This window comes from Cupressus sempervirens, chromosome 1, assembly GCF_028749045.1.
Source record: "Cupressus sempervirens isolate cs-2001-9-10 chromosome 1, ASM2874904v1, whole genome shotgun sequence".
Classification (NCBI taxonomy): domain Eukaryota; kingdom Viridiplantae; phylum Streptophyta; class Pinopsida; order Cupressales; family Cupressaceae; genus Cupressus; species Cupressus sempervirens.
In genome coordinates this window covers 763772895-763796767 of record NC_143118.1, presented here as the reverse complement: position 1 = coordinate 763796767, position 23873 = coordinate 763772895, and positions in this window count along the sequence as shown.

Below are 23873 nucleotides of genomic sequence, written 5' to 3'. Positions count from 1 at the left end.
GCTTTAGCTTAATTTTGATAAGAAAATATTTGAATCAACACCATTGATTAGGATGAATGATCCCCAAGGGGACTACAAACCCTTTGTAGACTTCTTTTTGGAACCCTTTTATCATAAAACTACATGCACTTCAGTCCCTATATTGCATGTGTCTTGTAAACAATTACTTCAATAGGAAAGTCAAATTCAATTGGTCAACTAGTACTTTATGGAAGACTACATTATATTAAGGTTTTATGGTTCAATGGTAGAAACCTACAAAATTATAATACATGTGACAGAGAGGGTATTTGCATTGGAATATGTATGACAAATGGAAAGTATATATGTACTCTTTAATGGTAAGAAAAAGAAAACCATGTTTTCTTCCCTGCATGTTGCATGCAAAGGGTTCACATTTGAGAGAACATTCAAAGTGGCATAGGAAATTTTTACAAATTTTAAATTTGATATTGCCAAGCATTAGCATTATGATCCACTAAACATAATTAGTAAAAATCTTGTACAGAATGGGAACTCTATAAGCAAATGTCATCATGAGAGTATTTCATTGATTGAATTTTTTTAAAACATGGACTGCTTAGAAGCGGTCAAAATAGAGATGGAGAAATGCGCCAGTGAAAACAATATTTCAATGGAGGAATTGCTAGCACAAATTAAAGAATTGGACAGTCAAAGAGAAAAAGTGTAGCCTATGACATCCTACAATTTCCACCAGAAAGTGGATCATCCAAGTAAAAAATCTCTTTCCAAATGCCATAAATAAATATTGTGTAGTTGCACCTTGGTGTTGATAATAAAATTAATTCTTTTTGGGAAATGAGGAAGAATATTGGGGACCCTAAGACCTCTACAAATTTTGAAGGCTTGCATGAGGATGAAACAATTAATGAATTATGGGATGGTAAGCATCCAGATGCAGCAACAAAACAACATGATGTTGAGGATTAAGACAATGAGTATGAAGTTTCTCAAAATTCTACATCTATCGCCAGAGGCACTACCTAATGCAGGAGCATCTCGGGTTTACTTGGTGAATACTTTGGAGGAATAATTAGTTGTTACTTTGGAGGTAATTTATGTGTTTATGGAGTGTGCTCATTTAATCTTTCATTCATTCTCGGTGACTAAAGGAGCTCGGTCATCTTTGGACAGTTCATGGTTGGAAGGAATGTAGCATCACTGACAAACTCAGTGGATGAATGGACTCGGTGACCCTAGTGGATCTTAGTCATCAAAACAAGCTTGGTAATACTGGGGAGCTTTTCTTGTATATTAAGTTCATATTGTAGTATTACCCAAGTAGCTCAATCAATAATGGGGTTTGGCTACTTGGCAGTTGGTGGAGCTTGGTGATGCTTGTAGTTTTGCTGATGCTCAAAGGTTTTTTCTAACACTCAATTTTTGTGTTGCTCAAGTTGTCTGTGTTTAATTTCTAGTGTGAGCCAACCTTGGCAATTAATTTGGTTGTATTTAATTTCTATTGTGCTTACTTGTGGATTAAATGTTCATTTAATGCAAGGGTTTATTTAATTTGTAACATTCTAGGTTGACCTATGGCTTAGTTGGGTATAAGTAGGGGGACTTGTGGAGTCTTTAGCCATTCATTTGGAGGAGTGAATCATTGTTATGGAGTATGGGATCTAGCATGGAGAAGACAGAGTAGTTGAATGAGGTAAGTTTTCCTAAGTGTAGACAGAGCATCGAATGTGAGGCAGTTTACACTTGCATCTTGGGTAAAGTTTGAGAAGGGCTAGTAGTTGAGGCTTGGGAAACAAGGAGATTGCTTGGTGGTCTTGTGAGCACAAGTTTAGATCTTCCTTGGAGGTTTCTACTAGAGTGTGCATCTAGACTAGATAGTGTTTGGGTTGAATCTTGAGGGATCTTTTAGAACTATTTTTGTAATTTCTATTGTATTTGGCCAAAACCTGAAAGGCCTTACAACTAAGCACATTACACATAAATAGTTATTTTATGAATAAATATTTGTGTTTGGTTTTAGATCTTATCTTGTTGTATTTTTTCCATTGTGTGGTTATTTGTTGGGGGCTAGGACATCTCCTTTGGGATTCTCTTGCCTTGCACTACATCACTACCTTTGGTTCCACTAAATCCATTCCCAAAAATACTACTACTAATAGTAAATTTGATTCAATTGGACATTATATTGTACTCAATCAGCAGACAAAGGAAAAGTATGGCATAGGGGCAAAGATGATAGAAATGTGGGTTATCTAGGTGATGGTGTCCTAGATCAAATAGGTCAAGAACCTTGGTATCCACTCCCCTGAGTAGAGCCATCAAAACATGGTCATAAACCATTCATTGGAGATAAGTCACATGACCCATCAGGTTCATCAAGAAAAGATGAACCCATGAAATTGTTTTTCCTAGCTGAAATTCCAACTCCCACTATTGATACATCTTTAAAAAGGACATTACGGGTGCACCTTGACCAGAATACTGAAGATGAATGTGCAAAGAAGCAAAAGGTTATGCATACTCATACTGATACAATGTTAGTCATAATTCCTTTAGGAAAAAACCCTCAGAATGGTCTAGAGACTTCACTTATTAGTGGTAGTGGGGCAAGATTAGGAATGGATCATTTCATTGGTAATCCTCAAAATGCAATTATTACAACCTTAGGCATCGATGTAGATAAGTACAATATTTCAAGTGCTCTTTCTCCTAACATCATATGGTGTTAGCAAACCTAGATTTTGAATTCAATAATTTTGTAACAAATTTTGAAGAAACCAAAAAAATGAATAGAAAAAATAACAAGGCATTTAAGAAGGATGTACTTGCTATGGCTCGTTCTAAAGAACCTACATTGAATAGGATATTTTCAACATATATCCAAAATAAAGAAATGATGTATTTCATGATTTTTTTGCCCCCACAACTACATAATAATCCACCAAAGAGTGAGATAAATCCACTAGATTTTCATGTTAGCACCCTATCAATGGATTTCTTCGAAGTAAAAAGTATGGACAAATTTGATATGGCAAAAAAGAACAACATTGTGGTCTCCAGTTCACTATTCAAGATGGAGAGAGAGGGGGGTGGGGGGCGTTGGAGAAGACAATTGAAAAATTAAAAGAAAACCTGGAAAATGCAAAGGAAAAGGAGAAAGCAACAAATAACAGGTGCAAAATATAGAGAAGGATACCAAGTACCTCCTCTCAAGAAGAAATTGAAAAGCCAAGAAATATGGAGGTAGAAATCAAAAACTTTAAGGAACAGTTGGAAGAAAGAAACAAAAAGCTAAGTGATGTAAATGTGGAGAGAGAAGCAAAAATCATGTAGTTGAAATTGGAAGAAAGCAATAAAAAACTTAGGGATAGTTTGAATCATGTTAATATAGATGTAGATGTAAAATTCAAAGAACTCAATGAAAAATTGCAAAAAACCAATAAACTACTTGAGGAAGAAAGAGCATCTACAGTAGATATTTTTAAAAAGTTGAAGTCTAGTGGACATACAATTAGTAACTTAAATAAGGTATTGGACAATGAGAGGGAAAAATCCAAACATTGGGAAGAGAAAGTAGAGGAAACAAAGAAACAAAGTGAAAATCGATTGTCACGAATGGTGAAAATAATACATAAGGCAAAGAAAACAATCAAAACCTATGAAAACAACTTAACTGAGTCAAATGAAAAAATTAAAAATTCAATCAAGCAAATTAAAGAAAAAATGTGTGGGGGAATTATGACAAATGTTGATAGGTTGTGTGATTGGTTTGAATTGCATCACACTATCGAGCTATTTATGGGAGTATCAAAGAGCTAATTGACAAGAATAAAGACATTTTTAAGCTTGAGAAGATTGCAAGACATATTGTGCACATAATCAACACAAATAGTGACAAGTATTTGGCTAGCAATAGAATTAATGATTGTGTTAGTGCATCAATAAAGTCATCGTCTATCATTCAAAAATGCCAAAGTATAATAGAAGGAGAGGAATATTTAAACTCATTTTGGAGAAATTTCACCAAGATGGATAATAGAGAAAAATTAATGATAAGTCTTGATTTTCCTAATCCTCATCATCAATGAAATTGATTGGAAGGGAAGCTTACAAAAAGAGTTGGATAAATGATGTCTAAAGTATTCAAGTTTCCTTAGGATACAACTCCTGAGGTCATTTTGAATTGCATTAAACCATTGGAAAATCTAAACGCACTATTGGATGTAGCATTTCTTTCAAGTAAATCTTCCAAATATGTATGTCTGATGAAGTTTTAAGTCATCTACTATAACATATAAAAAAAATTCAAACTACAAATGAAGTAGAATTCAACATCCTAAAAATGTTGACCAAAACTTCAATCAACTCATAAGACATCAATCGGAGTATGTGAAACTTGGAAAGTGATTTTAATGATTAATCATCTTTGTAGTATTTACTTTATTTCTATTTGTAATTTTTTGATATGAGTTTAAAGTTTGAAATTTTTTTCTTGAATAAGATAAACATAGCAGAATTCAAATGTTAGTTTTCTTAATAGGCCTATCAAATGTGAAGGCAAAAAATGTTTTTGATTGTAAATTTGATGCTACTCTAAGACTCTTCCCATGAGACAAAGCAACCTGAAGTTTTTGCTACTTCCTTATTCGTGTATTTTTATAGAAGGGAATTCAAGGTCATTTGCTAAATGTAATGTTTATATATTTAGTACTTATAACTCATGATTATAAAATTAGGTATTCAAATTTAACTTTTGCAACAGAATTCACTAAATTGTAGCAATTATTGTGTGTAAAAAAAGTAATGAGAATGAATATGAATTTAATCATTTGAATCGCTATATTTTCAGAAAAATCACAAAAGGATTATACCATAACAATATATCGTATGAGCATAATAATGCAAATAAAAAATAATACGAATGGTAAAATTTGAACAAATCTTGATTAATGGCATCATCTAACATAAATATACATGTTTTTTTTGACATTAGACATTTAGAAAATGATATAACTTATTATGCATGATAGATGAATCATGATGAGATTCAAAGAATATTGTCTAGAATCAAGAATGTATATTGTAGTAATTACTAATAAGTAATAAATTTAGAGTTTACACATCATACTATTATTGTTAAACTTTTCACAACATCTCATCATCCGAATCTTTGGATTCCTTGTCATCAAGTTCAAACAATCCTTAATCATGCTCCATGTTTTCTCCAATCCGCATACCTTCACTTGCTTGATCCTCAGCATCAACATCATGCTACCATTACTAGTAGCACTATTGAGTTAGTGATCTCATTCTTTGAATGTTTCCCAAACCTCTTCTTTGACATTTCTTCCTCCACAATTTCAATGCCCTTTCATAAGGAAAATAATTGACTTCATATTTGGATGTATATAGCCTCAGACAATTTTTTAAATTTTTTTCTAGTCTATTTCTTAACTTTGACTTTAGGATCCCCAAAGCACCGAAAACTCTCTCATCCTTTACAGACCCAAATATCATGGTCAAACGTAATTCAACAAGCTTGAAAATTCCTAATATTGAATCCTGCAACACTTCACTCTGAGCTAGATTTCTCCAAATTTTAGCTATCGATCCTTCTTCTCTGGGGTTCCACATAAGATCATATTGTTCTTCATTGTAATGGAAAAATGATGGGACTACTCTCTCAAACAAGATTCATCGAAAACTCAATTTACAGTTACCCCATTGATTTGTTTTCTTTTGCAAAATTGATCTATCAAAACCAGTAACTTGTCTCTAAAATATTTAGGACTTCTTTAACTCCAATAATGGGGAAACAAAATACACATTGATTTGAGTAATTTTTGTTGAGGAAATCTTTCTCTAATTTTTGAGGAAATATTATAAGGAATTTCCTTCACAAAGACTCAAAAATTTGTTCAAATACTTCCTTTGTAATAGTTAATTTTGGTTGTGTGGATTTCTTTTCTTTTCTCATGGACACAGGTCTTCCATAATAGTGCATTGGTATCTTAGCACCCCATCTATTGGCACATTACTCCCCCTTTGCATCAAGCTCTAAAAATTTATTGGGATTATCCAAATTATGATTCTCATCCACCCTAAAAGTTTTTTATCCACAAAAAATGAATCAATTCTATAGAGATTATTGAGGGTCATACATGTCATTTTATGCAGTGTATTATATTTTGAAATATGCATAAATATTTGATGGATTGTATTCATTATATTTCTCATCTCCTCTAGGATGGGGAGTATGGTTGCTAACATTAAGAGTGTCTCTACATTACTTAACCTTTCAAATATCTCACCATATTTATGTGGACCACCCTGATCTTCATGAGTTGACTCTATTGTACCAAGAAATGATGGATATTTAGAAAAAACTCGATGAGTTGGTCTATCCAAAGAGATCCATCTGGCATCATTATCCTTAAGAAACTTTCTCCCATTATTTAGTCCCTTGAAAAACTGTTGAAATTTCTTAAATCATTTAGGACTTCAACAAAAGTGCCTATATATTTGTGAAGATTTTTTGATAATTCCAAAAGCTAGATTCATTTTGTGGGCCATGCAGTAAACACCACAATGTAAGGTGTCAAAAAATCTTTTAAGTTTGTGACAAGCCCATTCTTGTGGCCTTGCATTACTGGAACTCCATCTGCTCTGATGCACACCAACTTTTGGGCACATCATTATTTCATCTATACCTCCATATTCAATTAGAGAACTCTTTACTAGTTCAAATATGTTTTCCACTATTGAATTATCCTTCATTTTAACAACAATTATTAGATTGGTTGGCAGAAAAATTTGTTTATAGTATAGACATGCATACATACCCGAGAAGTATTTTCTATTGTTGTCACCTCATCTAAAGATAATGCAATGAAATTTAACTCTTTAATTTTTGCTTTGATATTTTTCTTTTCAACCTTAGCAAGACAACTTGCTCATTCTCATCTATTTTTTACTAACCAATGACTTCTCGAATAATAATAAACTTTTTGAAACTATAATAAAGCACTCAATTATGGGTAGTCTATCATGGCATGCCCTTTTCTCAAAATATAGAAGACAACACTTCACTAAAGAAATTTACCCATTTCTTCAACTTCCATTGCTTTTCCAAGAAAATATTCAATGGAGTCTTTTACTTCAATAAGCTTCGTATGTATTTTCTCTTGAAATTATAAGATTTATGCATTCTTAACATGTTGACATTCCTCCTTGGTTCTCCATCTTGTCTCTGATTTTTCCACTCCATCTATGAGTTTCTCCTCATAAACTTTATCCATATGTTTTTCTATGGTATCAATTTTTATTTGCAACCTCTTTTCTTTTTTATTTATACTTGTGCATATCATACATTTTCATTCTACCAGAAGCTCACATTCTTTTGGATTGTGTATAGATTCAATGAATGGATACTTTGAGGCTCATTCAATATAAAAATTTATGACTGATAAATCCCATTTCCAATCATTTTTGAATTTCACGTCAATTTTTGAATTATATTTCCTCTCTCCCTTTCTTGGTTTTGCACCATCACCATCTTTGGATTTCTCATCCAAGTCTATTATATTATTATGGATACTCTAGGTATTGACCTAAAGATCTTGGCTACTCTGAGTATTTACCTAAATATCTTTTTCAAGTTCATCATGATCAGATATATCAGGTTTTCCAACTTCTTCAATATGTACCAGTGGAATTGGTAGTGGTAGTAGTTTAATGGAATCTTATAAATGTACTTGTGTATGTTGTAGCTTCCTAATTTTTGCCACTAAAATATGATGACAAGGTTCTAAAAGTGCATTTGGGTGGCCTTTCTTGGCTTCCACCACATGTAGAACCCTTACCCTTGTTCGCGTTCGACATCTCTCAAGAAATATAGGCTGTCATAAACTTCAAGTTGTTCAAAAAGTGACTACTGACTATAGCCTGTTACATATATTTATTAAAATAGTATTCATTGGTTGTACAACCTACACTATAAAATATAGATGTCCTAGGTCTCCCTGGTAACTGCATGACTCAGTGGTACTGGTCACTAGTCCTAGGTGATAATTGACCACTAATAGTCTAACTTTTATTCACTAAATAAGAATGAACTAAAATTACAGAGATCAAATATATAGGGGTTTGACTTACTCACATTTTCCTAAATTGCAATCATCACACTCGTGATTCACCTAGCAATGATCTCAACAATTTGAGAAATTGAGACTTTACTATTGATTGGAATTGAGACAACCTAGTGATCTATGAATGTATTTATACCACTCTTTTTTAACAAAATATGTAGGAATATTATAGCATATACAAAATATTTGGTGAAGTCCACATAATGAAAATGTGTCTTATGGAATTTCCAAGGTGAATATGGCTCATCCATTATGTGGTCATGCATAATATAGTTAGTGTGTGACACACATTCACATATTTGTGTGGCGAATGTTGTCGCTTTCCTAAAAAAAAAAATTAAAACCGAGGGTGAATCGAGGCCATCCAAAAAGTTTTTCTTTGGAAATCATAGGTGAATGTGTTTAATTTTCCATGTGCAATAAAATATTTTTGATTGGCTATTTCGTTTCAAAAGGAGATCTGATGGCATAAATCCTATGGCGATGGACCCATGGTTGTGACCCATTTTTCGTAAACTTGGGGTGACGTGACATATCATATATTTGGAAAATAATTTCCAAACTGACATTGGTCAATGAGAAAAAATTTCCAATTGGCAAATATTCACCACAAAAGTTAACCTTGTAGTACACATGTTTGACCCTATGTTATGAGGCTCCTTGGTGGTGTGTTACATGTTAAAAGATGAAAAGCTAAGATTATGAATTGAGAGGAGAATGAATAAGACTATGAATTAAAATAGATGAATAGATGCTCAATTAAGAGGTGCATTGACTTTTGGTAGCGCATCTTTGAGTTTGATGACTATGGATTTGGGTTATGATTCATGTGAACAAGTTGAAGGGTTAAATTAAACTAAAGAGAAAAGGATATTAAATTAATTAAACAAAATAGGAAAATTATTTGATTAATGTGTGGAAATTATTTGAGTCAAGGATACATAAATAAATAATATTTACTTGTCTATGGAAAAAAAAGGTCAATGAGTTAAATAAGTAAAAAAAATTGTAAAAGTTGATATTAAGACAACTTTGCACCAAATCCTGGAAATAACATACAAGAAAATACCTATTACAAGGAAGATGAAGCAAAGAAGAAAAGATTGCTCTCAAAACATAAATAATATAATTATGTGAGTAAAAATGAGAAGTATTCTCATGAATGAGAAATGAGTTCTCAGGATGTAAAATACTAGAGAGATGATCTCTATATAAAGGATATCATGCAATCTCTAAGGAGGATAAAGTGATTAGGGAATCCTTTTCATCCACTCCTAAAGAGATAAGGGGACCATGGAATCCTATCATGGATTCTATAAAGAGATAAATCCATTTAATAAATAAAAACATTTATTAAATGTCAACTATGCATAAAGGTGAAATCTTAAGAGAGGATAAAAGACAACTTAAATAAACAATTAAAGTAAGCCTTTTACTCTAACAATATTTGCTTCATTTGAGGAGGACAATATCTAGGTGTCTATATAATTACATATATCAAATTATGGGCATAGAATATGGACTTTTTTGTTTAGTGGGATATCATTTTGTGTAATAAAAGGCATGGAAAAACTAGGATATAACATGTATTCCATGGAAGAATATTTACAAGATCCAAAGATTTGAATGGGCACAAACAAGTATAGGAAAACATCAAGAACACTAAAACATAACATAAAAGTCAAAGGAGCTTGTAGAAAAAACATCAAGGACATGTACTACATCAATTGAAGAAATTCATATTAAAGGAAGATGACCTATACACTGGACATATTTAAAGCAAGAACTACTACATGTCAAACAAAAATAAGAAACAAAGAAAAGATAGGCCTTCAAAACATAAATGAAATATATGGTACCTATGTAACATTTGTAAACGAGATCCTTGTTGAGAATGTAAACCATAATAGTAGATGACTATCCTATGTACACAACCAAATCCTTTACCAAGAATATAAACCTTAATTTATTAGATGATGATCCCATGCAAACAACCAAATCATTTACCAAGAAAACAAACTGTTGTCTACTATGGAGTCTGATCATTCCCCAAGTGGGAGATTATTAGTGTGTGGTGATTGATCAGGGAAGTACTATACATACTTAATAAATTATTTGGGTCATGGTTCACGTTGTGGCTGACATATGGCCGACATATGGCTAACATGTTGTAACCCTAAAGTGGCATAAAATTAGTTGTATAAAGGGGCTTAGGGTTAGGGATGGTTTCATTTTTGTGATGCAAAAATTGGTATCTTACGGCAGTATTGAGTTGTAAGGGATTACAGATTGTAATCAAGTTGTAATCATTGGATTGTAATAATACCAAACTTGTTGTTTGGTGGACGTAGCCAAGGATTGGGTGAACCATGTTAAATCTTGGTGTCTTGTGTTCTTTTTTGTGTGATCTATTATTTTTTGTTATTGGTTATATTTGCATTTAATTATTATTTCTATCTATGGTTTAATCCTAACAAGTGGTATTAGAGCAAGATTGTCTTTTAGTTATCCCCTGCAGGAAAGTCTCACAGTTAAGTGGGAGTCTCATGGTTGAGTGGGAGCTATGGCAGACGAGGGTAAGCTGATGGTTGACAGGTTTAATGGGCAAAACTTTCAGTTATGGAAGATGCAAATGGAAGACTATCTTTATCAAAAGGATTTATGGAAGTCGTTGGAAGGCAAAACTAAGAATCAGGGATCTATTTCAAATAACGACTAGGATCTTTTAGACAGAAAGGAACTTGGAAGCATTTGATTATGCCTAGCACCATCAGTGGCATTTAATATTACAAAAGTGAAGATGACAGAAGAGTTGATGCAAACCCTAGCAAAACTATATGAAAAGCCCTCTACTTCAAATAAGGTATTTCTCATGACGTGTTTATTTAATATGAAAATGGCAGAAGATGGATCTATTGCGGATCATTTAAATGATTTTAATACTATTACTAGTTAGTTATCTTCTATGGGTATCAATTTTGATGAAGAAATTAGGGCCCTCTTGATTTTGTGTTCTTTTCCTGAAAGTTGGAATGGCTTCGTAATGGTTGTGAGTAATTTTGTTCCTAGATCTAGTACCCTAAAATATGATGATGTGATCAGTGTTATTTTGAGCGAAGAAACTTTTAGGAAATCCTTAGGTGGATCTACATTAGGAAGTGATTTGAATGCACAAAGCAAAGGTAGAACGACTAAAAGAGGGAATAATTTTGAAAATCATGGGAAATCAAGAGGAAAGTCAAAAGGGAGGAGGTCTCAATCGAGAAGACCAAATGGTTGTTGGTATTGTGGGAAACTAGGGCATAAAAAGAAAGATCGTTGGACTCAAAAGAAAAATGAAGGAGATAAACCAGATGGAGACAAGGAGGCAAATGTGGTAAGTAATAAATCCAAAGAGGATGTTTTGCTTCTATTTTTGGAAAGTGTTGATGATTCATGGGTTTTAGATTCTGGTACTTCATTTCATGCTATAGCTCATAGAGGTTATTTCATTGATTATGTCCAAGGGGACTTTGGGCTTGTTTATTTGGGAGATAATGAACCCTGTCAAATTGTTGGAAAGGGAAAAGTTAAGATTAAGTTTCAGAATGGGAATCATTGGCTACTACATGAGGTAAGACATGTTTCAAGGCTGAGCAAGAATTTAATTTCAGCAGGGCAACTCGGTGATGAGGGTTATATAGGTACTTTTAATGATAAAAATTGGAAGGTTTCGAAAGGCTCCCTTGTAGTAGCAAAAGGTGTGAAAGTAGGCACCTTATATCTTTGTACAGGTCATATTGATCCTTCTACCTTAATTGTTTTAGAGAAAAATTGATGTTCAGCAACTGTTGCTACAGTTGAGTAGGGAGAACAAATAGTTGTTGTAAATTTTGATACAGCGTTGTGGGACAACAGACTTGGGCACATGAGTGAGAAAAGTATGAAAGCACTTCATTCAAAGAATGTTTTACCAGGTCTAAAATGTGTTAATATGGATTTCTGTGACAGTTGTGTGTATGGAAAACAAAAGAGAGTGAGTTTTGTGAAGACTGGGAAGGAAAATAAAATGGAGAAATTAGAGCTTGTGCATACCGATGTATGGGAACTGACTCAGGTATCTTCCCTTGGTGGATCTCATTATTATGTTACATTTATTGATGATGCAACTAGAAAAGTATGGGTTTATTTCCTTAGACAAAAATCTAATGTATTTCAAACTTTTAAGAAATAGAAATATTTGGTTGAAAATGAGACCAGTAAGAAATTAAAATGTCTCAAATCTGATAATGGTGATGAGTATTGCAGTCATGAATTTGAAGATTATTGCTCCACTAATGGTATTCATAGACAAAAAATTGTTCCAAGGACTCCACAGGAAAATGGAGTGGTTAAATGCATGAACAGAACTATAATGGAACATGCAAGGAGAATGAGATTGCATGCAAGGTTTCCCTTACACACATTAGCAGAGGCTATCAATACTATTGTATATTTAATTAATAGAGGTCCCTCTACTCCTTGGGGTTGTGGTATTCTAGAGGAAGAATGGACTAGTAAGAAGGTGAGTTATTCTTTTCTCAAAACCTTTGGTTGTGAAGCATTTGCTCATATAGATTCTAAAAATAGAACCAAGCTGGAAGCTAAGTCAAAGAAATGTGTATTTGTTGGATATGACATTAATGAATTTGGTTATAAGCTTTTAGATTTTGAAAAATCTAAAATTGTAAGAAGCAAGGAAGTCATATTCAATGAGAAAGTGTTGTACAAAGATCTATTGCAGCAACATGAGAAGAAATAAGATGATTATGTAGTGCTAGATGATACTTCGAAAGATGATATTCCAACCACTACTCATGTTGTGCAACAACCGCAACAAAAAATACCACACACACTAGTGAATGTTAGACAGTCAACAAGGAAAACTAGACCTCCACAAAGATTTTCTCCTTCTTTGTATTATGTTTTACTTACTAATGTTGGTGGACCTAAATATTATGATGAAGTTGTGCAAGTGGCTACTAAGATTCAGTGGGAATCTGCAATGAAAGACGAAATGAACTCTTTGTTGAAGAATAAGACATGGGATTTATGCAAGTTGCCTACAGGTAAAAGGGCTTTACAAAATAAGTGGGTATATAGATTAGAAGAAGAGGATGAAGGTAAGAAAAAATTTAAAGCCAAGTTAGTTGTAAAAGGATTTGCACAGAAAAAGGGCATTGATTTTGATGAGATATTTTCTCCTATTGTTAAAATGACTTCTATCTGTACTATTTTAAGTATTCTAGCTACAGAAGATTTGCATTTAGAGAAGCTTGATGTTAAAATGGCCTTCCTCATGGTGATTTGGATGAAGAGATATATGTGGCTCAGCCATAAGGATTTGAGGTCAAAGGTAAGGAAAACTTCATGTGCAAATTGAAGAAAATTTTATATGGCTTGAAGCAAGCACCTTAGCAATGGTATCTAAAATTTGACAGTTTTATGCATGAGCATGGATATAGTAGGTGTCATTCAGATCATTGTTAACTTTAAGAGGTTGGATGATGATAGCTACATTATTTTATGTTCATATGTTGATGATATGCTTGTAGCTGGGTCTAACATGGATCAAATTAAGGGGCTGAAAAGCCAATTAGCACATGCATTTAATATGAAGGATTTGGGGGAAACAAAACAAATCCTTGATATGAAGATTTGCAGAGATAGGAAGAACAAGAAATTGATGCTATCTCAGGCTAATTATGTTGAGAAGGTGTTGCAATGTTTCTCTATGGAGATGCTAAAGTTGTCAACACACCTTTACCTAGTCATTTGAAGTTGACTAAGGACATGTGTCCCAAGACACAAGAAGAGGAGGATAAGATGTCAAAGGTACCCTATGTTTCAACTGTAGGAAGTTTGCTATATGTTATGGTATGTACAAGGTCAGATATTGCACATGCAGTGGGAGTTGTTAGCAGGTATATGAGTCATCTAGGAATTGAGCATTGGAATGCAGTCAAATGGATTCTCAAATATTTGAGAGGAACATCCAATAATTGTTTAGACTTTGGGGGCTCTACTACTGATTTACAGGGCTATGTTGACTCGAATTTGGTAGGGGATATTGATACTAGGCAGAATACTGCAGGTTATGTCTTTATTGTTGGTGGGGTTGATGTGAGCTAGGTTTCTTAGGTACAAAAGGTTAATGCTTTATCCACTATAGAGGTAGAGTATGTTGTTGTTAGAAAGGTAGCCAAGGAGATGATATGCCTTCAGTTCTTCTTGGAAGAATTGGGACACCCTTAGAGGAATAATTATTGGTTTACAGCTAGCCAGAGTGTCATTCATCTTGCCAAGAATTCATCTTTGCATTCAAAGACCAAACACATACAACTGTGGTACCATTTCATTCAGTCAGTTTTGGATGATGGACAGTTAAAACTAGATAAGATACATACAGATGACAATCCAGCAAATATGTTTACAAAGGTCATGACAAGGGAGAAGTTGAATTCCTCTTTAGCTTCGGTTGGTCTTCTAGACTAAACATGAATAAAAGAATAGCAGAGTCCAAGGTGGTTTGATCTAGTGGGAGCCCCATGTGGTAGTGGTATTGCTACAGGATTAGTCTCCATGTGGGAGATTGTTGTCTAGTGTGAAGTCTGATCAGTCCCCAAGTGGGAGATAGTTTGTGGTGACTGATCAGGGAAGTACTTTACATAATTTATAAATTATTTTGGGTTTACGGTAGCACCCTAAAAAAAAATTTGGGTCACAGTCAACGATGTATGGCCAACATATGGCTGAAATGTTGTAACCCTAAAGCGGCATAAAATTACTAGTACAAAAGAGCTTAGAGTTAGGAATGGTTTCATTGTTGTGATGCAAAAATTGGTTCTTGCGGCAATATTGAGTTGTAAGGGATTACAGATTGTAATCAGGTTGTAATCACTAGATTGTAATAATATTGGACTTCTTGTTTTGTGGACGTAGCCCAGGGATTGGGTGAACCACGTTAAATCTTGGTGTCTTGTGTTTTTTTCTATGCGATCTATTTTTTTTTGTTATTGGTTATATTTCCATGTAATTTTTATTTCTGTCTGTATTTTAATCCTAACACAAAGCATAAAAATAGATGATTATCCAAAGGATTGATCTCAAAAGTAGGTAATACGTGATGTTAAAGAACACACACCAATCAATTGATAGTTGCTAAAATTTAGGCCAATAAAGTATATGCAACACCTTTTATATTGTATGTGAGAAATATTGGACTAGTGAGAAACTATTTGATTCACCAAATAAAATATTCTACAATAGTGGTGCTATGAAATTTTTTAAGCTGTTATTTAGAAAAAAATATGTAAATCAAATAATAATGTAACTATATTATTTTCAAAGTAATTTCTCAATAACAAAGTTGACAATGACATCAAACAAGATACTAGAAAAAACTAGTTAGTGGTGCTAATAAGAAACCAAGTAGACCAACACAAAGAGACAAACATTAGAGAAAAAATAAGATCTAGGTACATCTATAGATAACAATTCACTAATATGAAAGATATTTAAAATATTATATAAATATCCCTCGATAATTTTTCCATATTTGTCACTAAAATAATCTAACCATACAAGGGAGAATTCCTTGATTGAATACCTAATCCTGTCCTAAATATCTCATTTATTGTCTTGTTCTATATAAATTTCCCCATCTTGGGTGATGGTGTTAAGAAAGGTTTCTCTTCCTTGCATCCCAATATTCAAATATAGTTTAAAGGCTGAAGGGGGCATCCTTAGCACAAAAATTATTATAATGGGCATAAGTGGCTAAATTTGATATGTAGCATTGATCTATCAAAGATTTTGAATTTAAAGCAAGGGATCAATCAAGTTCTCAAATCAAAATTTATGGCATTTGAAAATTTTGTTTTTTTGGAACGACCTTTGAGAGTTAGGGTTCCCACATCAATAATGCAAGAGCATCAAGGGCACAATAGAGCAATTAAAAGAAATTGCACATGTTAACTAAGAGTATTCAACAACCTATATAATAAAATTATAATTTAATTACAAGGCACCTTTGGAGGGTTGGAATAAGAAAAATTAGAGCATCAAAAATTGACATGTAATAGGTTCTAATATTATCCCTCCTACGATTTGGGTGTAGGAATTTGACCAAGCATTTGACTGGTATTATACTATGGTGTTGTAATTCTCCTTTACTAGTTTTACATACTATTTTTTCTCCGTTTAATTTTTTGGGATGAATTTTTCGTAGTGTATGTTGGTGTTTGCAAACATTACCCATTTCCAATTACCTTGATGAGAACAAAACATATCTAGGGGCAGCTAACTCCCATTATCAACACATCCATTCAGACACAGGGCTAACTATAAGGCATGACCCTTCTTCTTCTTCTTCAGGCTCTGCAAAACCTAGGCGGGTGGACCTATAGATTCTTTATATGGTACCAGTTATCAAAGCATACACTGAATCTATTCAAAGCAGATAAAACCCTTATTTCTCCTTAGAACTCATGAAATAACACAAACCTACGATAGCTAGATGTAGATCTATGAACCTCATAAGCTGAGTGAGGGCATTCTATGATAGCTCTTCAACATGAAAAGGGAAAAGCGTTTGATTATTGATGTTGATGTTCAACAAATCCTCAAACATGCAGCAAAACCTAATGATCCTATCTCTGATCATTGCCTAATCGATTGGGCAATTTCATGAATCCAAAACATACATCTGTGACATCAAGACATATTCTGTGTACCCAGACATCGGATCTATCTAATCACCTTGTGATTCAGACATCAATGTTCACTCAGATCTCATTGTCACAAAATATCCTTCTCAGCATAACCAGTAACCCTGTCAAACACATTAAGCATTTACTTGGCACTTTGTTCCAACAGTAAAATATATCAGACATACAACCTGAAGGGGAAGCAAATTGATCTCAGCTCTTCCTTCAAAGACCACATAAGACTACAGATTACTGAGATAGGAAACGAGAACCAGAAAGAAACTAAAGAAATGTTGCTAATATGTATTCATTTTCTTTGAAAATATACATTCAGATGCATGAAATTAAAACATGAAACAACCTAATGTATCAGAACTATATGTATTATCTGCACTACTATTGTTCACATGAGAGAAATTGCTGAAGAATGGAGGTGGAATCACAGTTCTGGATCCAAAGGAATGGTCTCACAGAATGACTGCAAATTCTCTACCAACAGTGGTCTCTCAGTAACAAAAAATTGGAACCCCTCAAACAATGAAAGACAGGAAGATATAGCAAAGGAAAGAATCTCGAATCTGATCTTCACGTGACAAGTGTCCATTTGAAATGCAATCCTCTGTAACTAAAAAACTTCTTTCTTCCATCTCCCATCTAATCTGATTTGATTTCATCATTAATCTATAACAAACTAGCAAAATATCCTTGCCTAATGATGAAATCCCTTTACTTGCCAAAATATCTGAAATCTTCATGAAATGTCGAAGGAATCAAACTTTAACTGATTTGAAATTACTTCAATTTGACCCCAACTGCATTTTTATTGTCTTTTAACCATACCCATCTCATCATTATGCTAGGAATCAATTTTGAACTTCCATACTTGAAAACGGTTGCAGGAAAGGAACCTAATAGAAAACCTCATACTGCTCGAACAGACAGATTCCTATACAGAAACTAACCTCAAAATCAAAAAATTCAGACTTCCACGATTCTGACGGTATATGATAAGGCATACTTTTCCTTCCAAAAACGCCCAGAATCTCGATTTGAAAAACACTCCTCTAGTAAGGGACTCAGGGCTGACTGCAACTCTGATTTTAAATTTTAGAAAATTTAAAATTCCCTAAGGTTCAAACTTCATATTAAAATCCCTTTTAAATTTAAAATGAATTTGCACGGGCATCCATTTTGCATAAAACATTTTAAGAGTCATTTTTTAATTTCCTTCACAGCTTCCCTACCCTTTGAATCTGAGGTCAAACCTTTGTTGACCGGATGACACATGTCACTTTTCAACTCGCTCCTTCAATGCATAGTCATTGCCCAGTCACTCATGCCACATCATCGTCGCTACCTCGCTATATTAAACCTCGTGCATCTTCTGCTTGGCGACATCATGATGACTGTCAGATCTGCCACGTGGCGCAATCTGGTGCGCTCCTAACATTTGCTCACCACATCATTATATAATCATTCTGTCTCTGCCACTTGTCACCACCTGATTCACTGATGGCACTACAATGGGACCCATGCCATTCATTATCTCCTCACCAGATTTCTAAAAAAATTTCGGCAACTCACTAAGTCGCTAGCCGGATTATTTGGGATTTTTCGGCAAGCGCCATAGCGACCTGCCAAATTTTTTACTTTTTTGGCCGCTTCAATTTGCTGACGTCATTGGTCTTTAACTGCATGTTTGTTTAAAATTACTTTGTCTTTAACAACGTTTACCTTTTCTCATCTGGGTCCCACCTTGCACTTCGTTGCTTCCAAAAGCCCCTGATTCCAATTCATATTACTTGCAGTGTTATATCATATTTAAACAACTCAGAGATGATTTCCACAAAGAATGTGGGATATAAGGCATTTCTGCTACAATGAACTCCATCAGTATGAGGATGCGCCCATGTTTGGGGAATAGACCATCGTGTTGTTGCATGCGTCTTCCAATATATTTGGAGTCGCTTCCACTATCTCATGTGATTTCTTACCACATTGTCGTCTCTTTTATTACTAATTCCCACTGTAAGAAAGATGACTGTAGCAACTATGAATGCATAAGTCAAAACGGTAAAACAGGCTGCTTAGTGATCTTCTGCCTTCTGTATTGTTGCTCTGTTCTACCATTGAATCTTGTGTAGCTTACATTAAGAGAGCCCATTTATGTTACAAAATCGCTACCCCTTGCTTGATCATTTCTCAGAGGCAAAACAAGATAATCATCGGGTAAGGTACGGCTCGGCTCAAGCAAGGGTGGCTACGTTCGAATCACTTTAAGTGCCATTTTGGCTTCTCTTTAACACATGGATACACCTTGTTCATTTGGCCAATGCCTCTACCTGCTAAAATGTAAATTGCCCCTATTCTTAGAGTCATGAGCTTTGTTCTTTCTTTCATTGGCATGCATGCGAAGTGTTCTTGCTTTAGATATGTGGATGCCCTGTCTTTAACCGGCAACTTGGTCTCTTAAACATGCGTGAATGCGTGGAAGCTTTTAAAATGTGTGGAGTTCTCCTCATTGCTATGCGTTGGATCTCCTTTTAAATGCTGGTGTCTTCCTTCGACTGTGTGTAGCCTTCATCATGAAACAAATATTCTAATTAGCATTTGCAATAGCTAGAGATGTTGTACATCTGTATCCCTGCTGCTGACTCCCTTTATTTTATAGGCATGTAGATGCGGAGGCACTGCCGGCTCAGAGGGTATCAACATCCCTAGGTGAGCATTACAACTGGCTAGTCCATTGTGCCACTCACTTTCATTCTGTAGAAGCTTGGCTAATTAGATTACCTTTCCCATTTGTCAACTTCTCTTCTTTACTCTCATCTCTATGAGTTGGAAGCACGGGCTATATAGAGAATATAGGTTTGTTACTGCCATCATCAAAAGAAAATCAATCTCCATCTTTACTTGCTATTAAGCATCTACAATCCATGAACTTTTCTCATCAATATGGGGAGTTCCTCTTATAATACCTGTGGGTTTCTTTTATTCTTCTTTTGAACAAGGTTGATAAATATATAATATGCATTCATTATTAAGACTTATCATTCTTCTTTAGAAACATCTTTAAATTTTCTCGAGCTCCATCAGTCCTGCTGGATTTAGTCAGGCCCAAAAGTGGGTTCGACTAAAAAAAATTTTGTTTCCAAACAACTGACATGAAAACTGATCCATTAACCCTCTCAAACTGTCTGGAATCAAATTTGATTGCTAAGTCATCATTTAAAACTCATTTCACCACTGATCCCTAGACTGTCATTTCTGCGATAGGAGCTCCTGTTGACTACCTTTGAAAACTAACCTGAACCTCTGACCAGACTCTGAAAATTAGCACAATGAATCTCTGCTCTACATAATTTCACCTTGTCCGATATCATCTTATGACGAATTCGGGGACAAAAGATTTTGACCATCAAAGTCACCTTCTCAGGTTTATCTGTAAACAAACATGTCAGAAAACAACAAATTGGCTCTGGAATTGGCTTGGAAAACTGGACAAATGAACACTTGGGAAGACGAAAATTGGGGCATTGATTCTCTGTCATGAGACAATATGAATCTGCAATTTGGGCTCATGACGAAAAATAGGGCGCAAATGGAAAGCGTTCAAAGTAAGCTACTCAAAATTACTGACTGGAACAATGTCTGAAAAGCGATTTTTGCAAATGGAATGACCTTGGAAAAATGTGCATACAGATTCGTCATGACTTACAAACTGACACACTTGGAGTATTTTTAGTGGACAATACAGGGGAACAAACCATTTGACTTGACCAATCACGGGTTAGGAGTTATGACATCATAAACAGGGCTTCCAATCAATCTGCAAATATTGACACTAGAAAAAAGTCAAAAATTCCATTTGGAATCATGCTTGAAAATTGATCAAATGGATTCGTCATGATATGAAACTTGAAACATAACAAGTCTCTGACACCTACAATGCAATGCAACAGGAATTTCAACATTTGGATCAACTGGTCAAAAGTTATAACTCGTCAAACAGGGCTTCCCAGAATTATGTGCAAAGTGCAAAAGCATGAAAACAATAACTGACCAACTTTGGGGGATTCAAAACCTAGTTAGACGAACTCGATATGACTCAAAATCTGAAACATAGGTTCTTGGGTATGGACACTAGATAATCTCAAAGTGGCAAGTCATGACACATTTTTGGGTGTGAGATATTCATTGGCAAACACAGCCTCCTGCCACTGTTTGACACTAGGGCAGAATTGCAAATTTGACAAATGCTTGAAACAGGACTTTGCCAAATGACACAGAAACTCAATTTAACTTCGCAAAACGCTTAGGCATGCTGAATGAAAGGTGCTAGAAGCATTAAAAACCTTAGGGGTCTCAAATGGACAGCCGGGTACATAGGTTTTAAAAGCATTTGTAGGGCTCAATTTTCTCAATATTTTCAAAATGTGACAGAAAATGGACCATGCAATTTTCAGTCCCAACAGTGGCTTTTTCTGAGGATGCATGCCCCTTGCGGGCATGGCAAGATTTCAGATCTCTGGGAGAAGCAGACCATTCCAAAACTTCAAAACTCTCCTGAACAGCAAAACTTTCTCAAACAGCTTTATTGAAAACAGGAAAACTACTCTTAACTATGTACAAGAGATGGCCCCAAGCCACTGAAAAGTTTTAGAACTTTTTACCTCTATCATATACCTTATTTTCATTCACATTCTCCTGAGGCAAACTGAAACTCTCATTCTTCCTTGTCTTACCCAATACATCATTATTCACAATCAGCTCAATAGGAAAAACAAAACTATCATCATCTTCATAGTGCGAATAAAAATCAAATATACTTTCTTCATCTTGCCCACTATGAAAAAATGGATCAGCATGACCATAACAACTAATATCAAACTGAAATTGATCACTACTGACTGGAAACAAAAAGTTCTCATATTCAACTTCATTCAACGAGTTACATGGAGCAGATTGTAACTCACCTTGTGCCTCCGTAAATGAAGAGTATGTGAAATTTGATCATTGCCTATTCGCAACCATGTTACTCATCGAATCAAATTTATCCTTTTCTGAAACTTCTTCACATTCAAATAACTGATTAGTCACCAAAATTGAAAACTCATTCTGAAAGTACTAATCCAAACTATGTTGATCACTATCATCTTCTTCATCAAACTAAAAGTCAGAATACACCTTAAAATTATCTTTACAAGACTTATCAGCACATGAAGAAAATCTATAACCGAATTGACAACACTCACTGTTTTCCACTTCACGATATGAAACATTAAAACAATGTTCAGCAAGATCAACATGAAAAGAATCTGAAACAACATTAAAATTTCCTTCATTAACATTCCCTACATCCAGCAAATCGTCATGTGCAAAAACATTTGAGGTTCTGTTATATACACCTCCAAAGTCTAACAAAGATTGTTCGAATTCTACCTCTTTTTCCACATCAAACTTTGGGGAATTGGTTTGACTGAATGAGAAAGTATTATGAGAGAACATATGAAGATCCTTAGAGATACTTACATGCTTTTCAAACTCACGAGCCAACAATTTTGAGATTTCACTGGAACTCAAGAAGATTGCCTCACAAATCTTCTCCTTGCTATGATTGTCATCTGGACAATATGAAGAATTTTCAATAGCAGGATCCTTAGTGTAACAATCTGAAAAATCAGAATTATTACAACATTCCTTCGTATCATGGCAATCACTAGATCTACTGTTGTTACAACTTTCTTCAACTTCATATGTACTATAACAAAATTTATCTTCTCTTTTATATCCATCTTTTTCATGTTGATTGCTATTACCTGATTCATTAACATTTGAATCCACCTCTTCACATTCGGAAGACAGATTATCATGCTCTACGAATTCATTATATTCATTGCTACCTTGGCTTTCAGCACACTCGTTATCATTAGAAGACGGCTCATGAAATCTATAATCACCACTTTCCATCTCTTCAATGAATTTTTCAATTTGCAAAATTATTTGTAACCTTATAGGTGCTAGCCAATTGACTGAATCGGGTACTAGAACATCAAGGAAAATACTAGGCAGGGAAGATTCTTTGGGTCTACAATGAAAAGGCATCTTACTGATTACTGATTTAAGCCTTAAATAACATTGTTTGACACTTAGACCTTGAGTACTGCCTACCTCAATCCTTATAAGATCTACAATCCTTTTGTAAACCATTGTATTCAACATAGCAATGTTATTATTCATGATTTTCAAACTCTCAAAATTTGGAAAACTAATTTGAGATCTGAGATCTGACTCCATTGTAGAACAAAATTTCTACCTCTTCTTTCTAGTGCTAAAAATCACTAAATAGAGGAAACTTTTTTAAACACTTGACTTCCATGAAAAGAAGCATCAAAATTAAAATACCTCCAGTGCTGATGTTGAACTTCGATCTGCTGATTTGGCACAGGTGTAAGACTGAAAATCCTTTACACCACTGATCAAACTTTGTAGAGTCGCCACCTCTTTACAAGAGGAATAAAATAACCACTGCTGTGATTAATTTTTTACATTTCAATTTCTTTATAACAGCAGATTTCAAATAGCACTTTAAAACTTATCAAGAATTTAAAACTTCCTTTCAAGAAACTACCAACAGTTTCAGATCTGCCCATACAACTGAAAATCCTTCAAAATTTTTACAATGAAATCAATTAGGAATAAATTGGTACAGAGATTTGAGAGTCGCCACTCACACTTTGTGAGAAATAAAACATAATTTGTCGCTTGACAAATCTGAACCAGACCTTCAATGTAGAAAAAACTTGCAGATCATTATTATCTTGGAAGGAAAATATACTTTATAAATGAATTCTTGACTCTGGACTTTCTCAATAGCACTTGCAAACTGAACTGATTGAAGATAGACCTATAACAGTCATAGCACACAATTTTCGTCCAGTTTCAACATACTGCTGATAATGAATAAAGCTTAAGTGGGGAACATGAAACTTCAGCAAGGAAAAGGAACACATCTTTC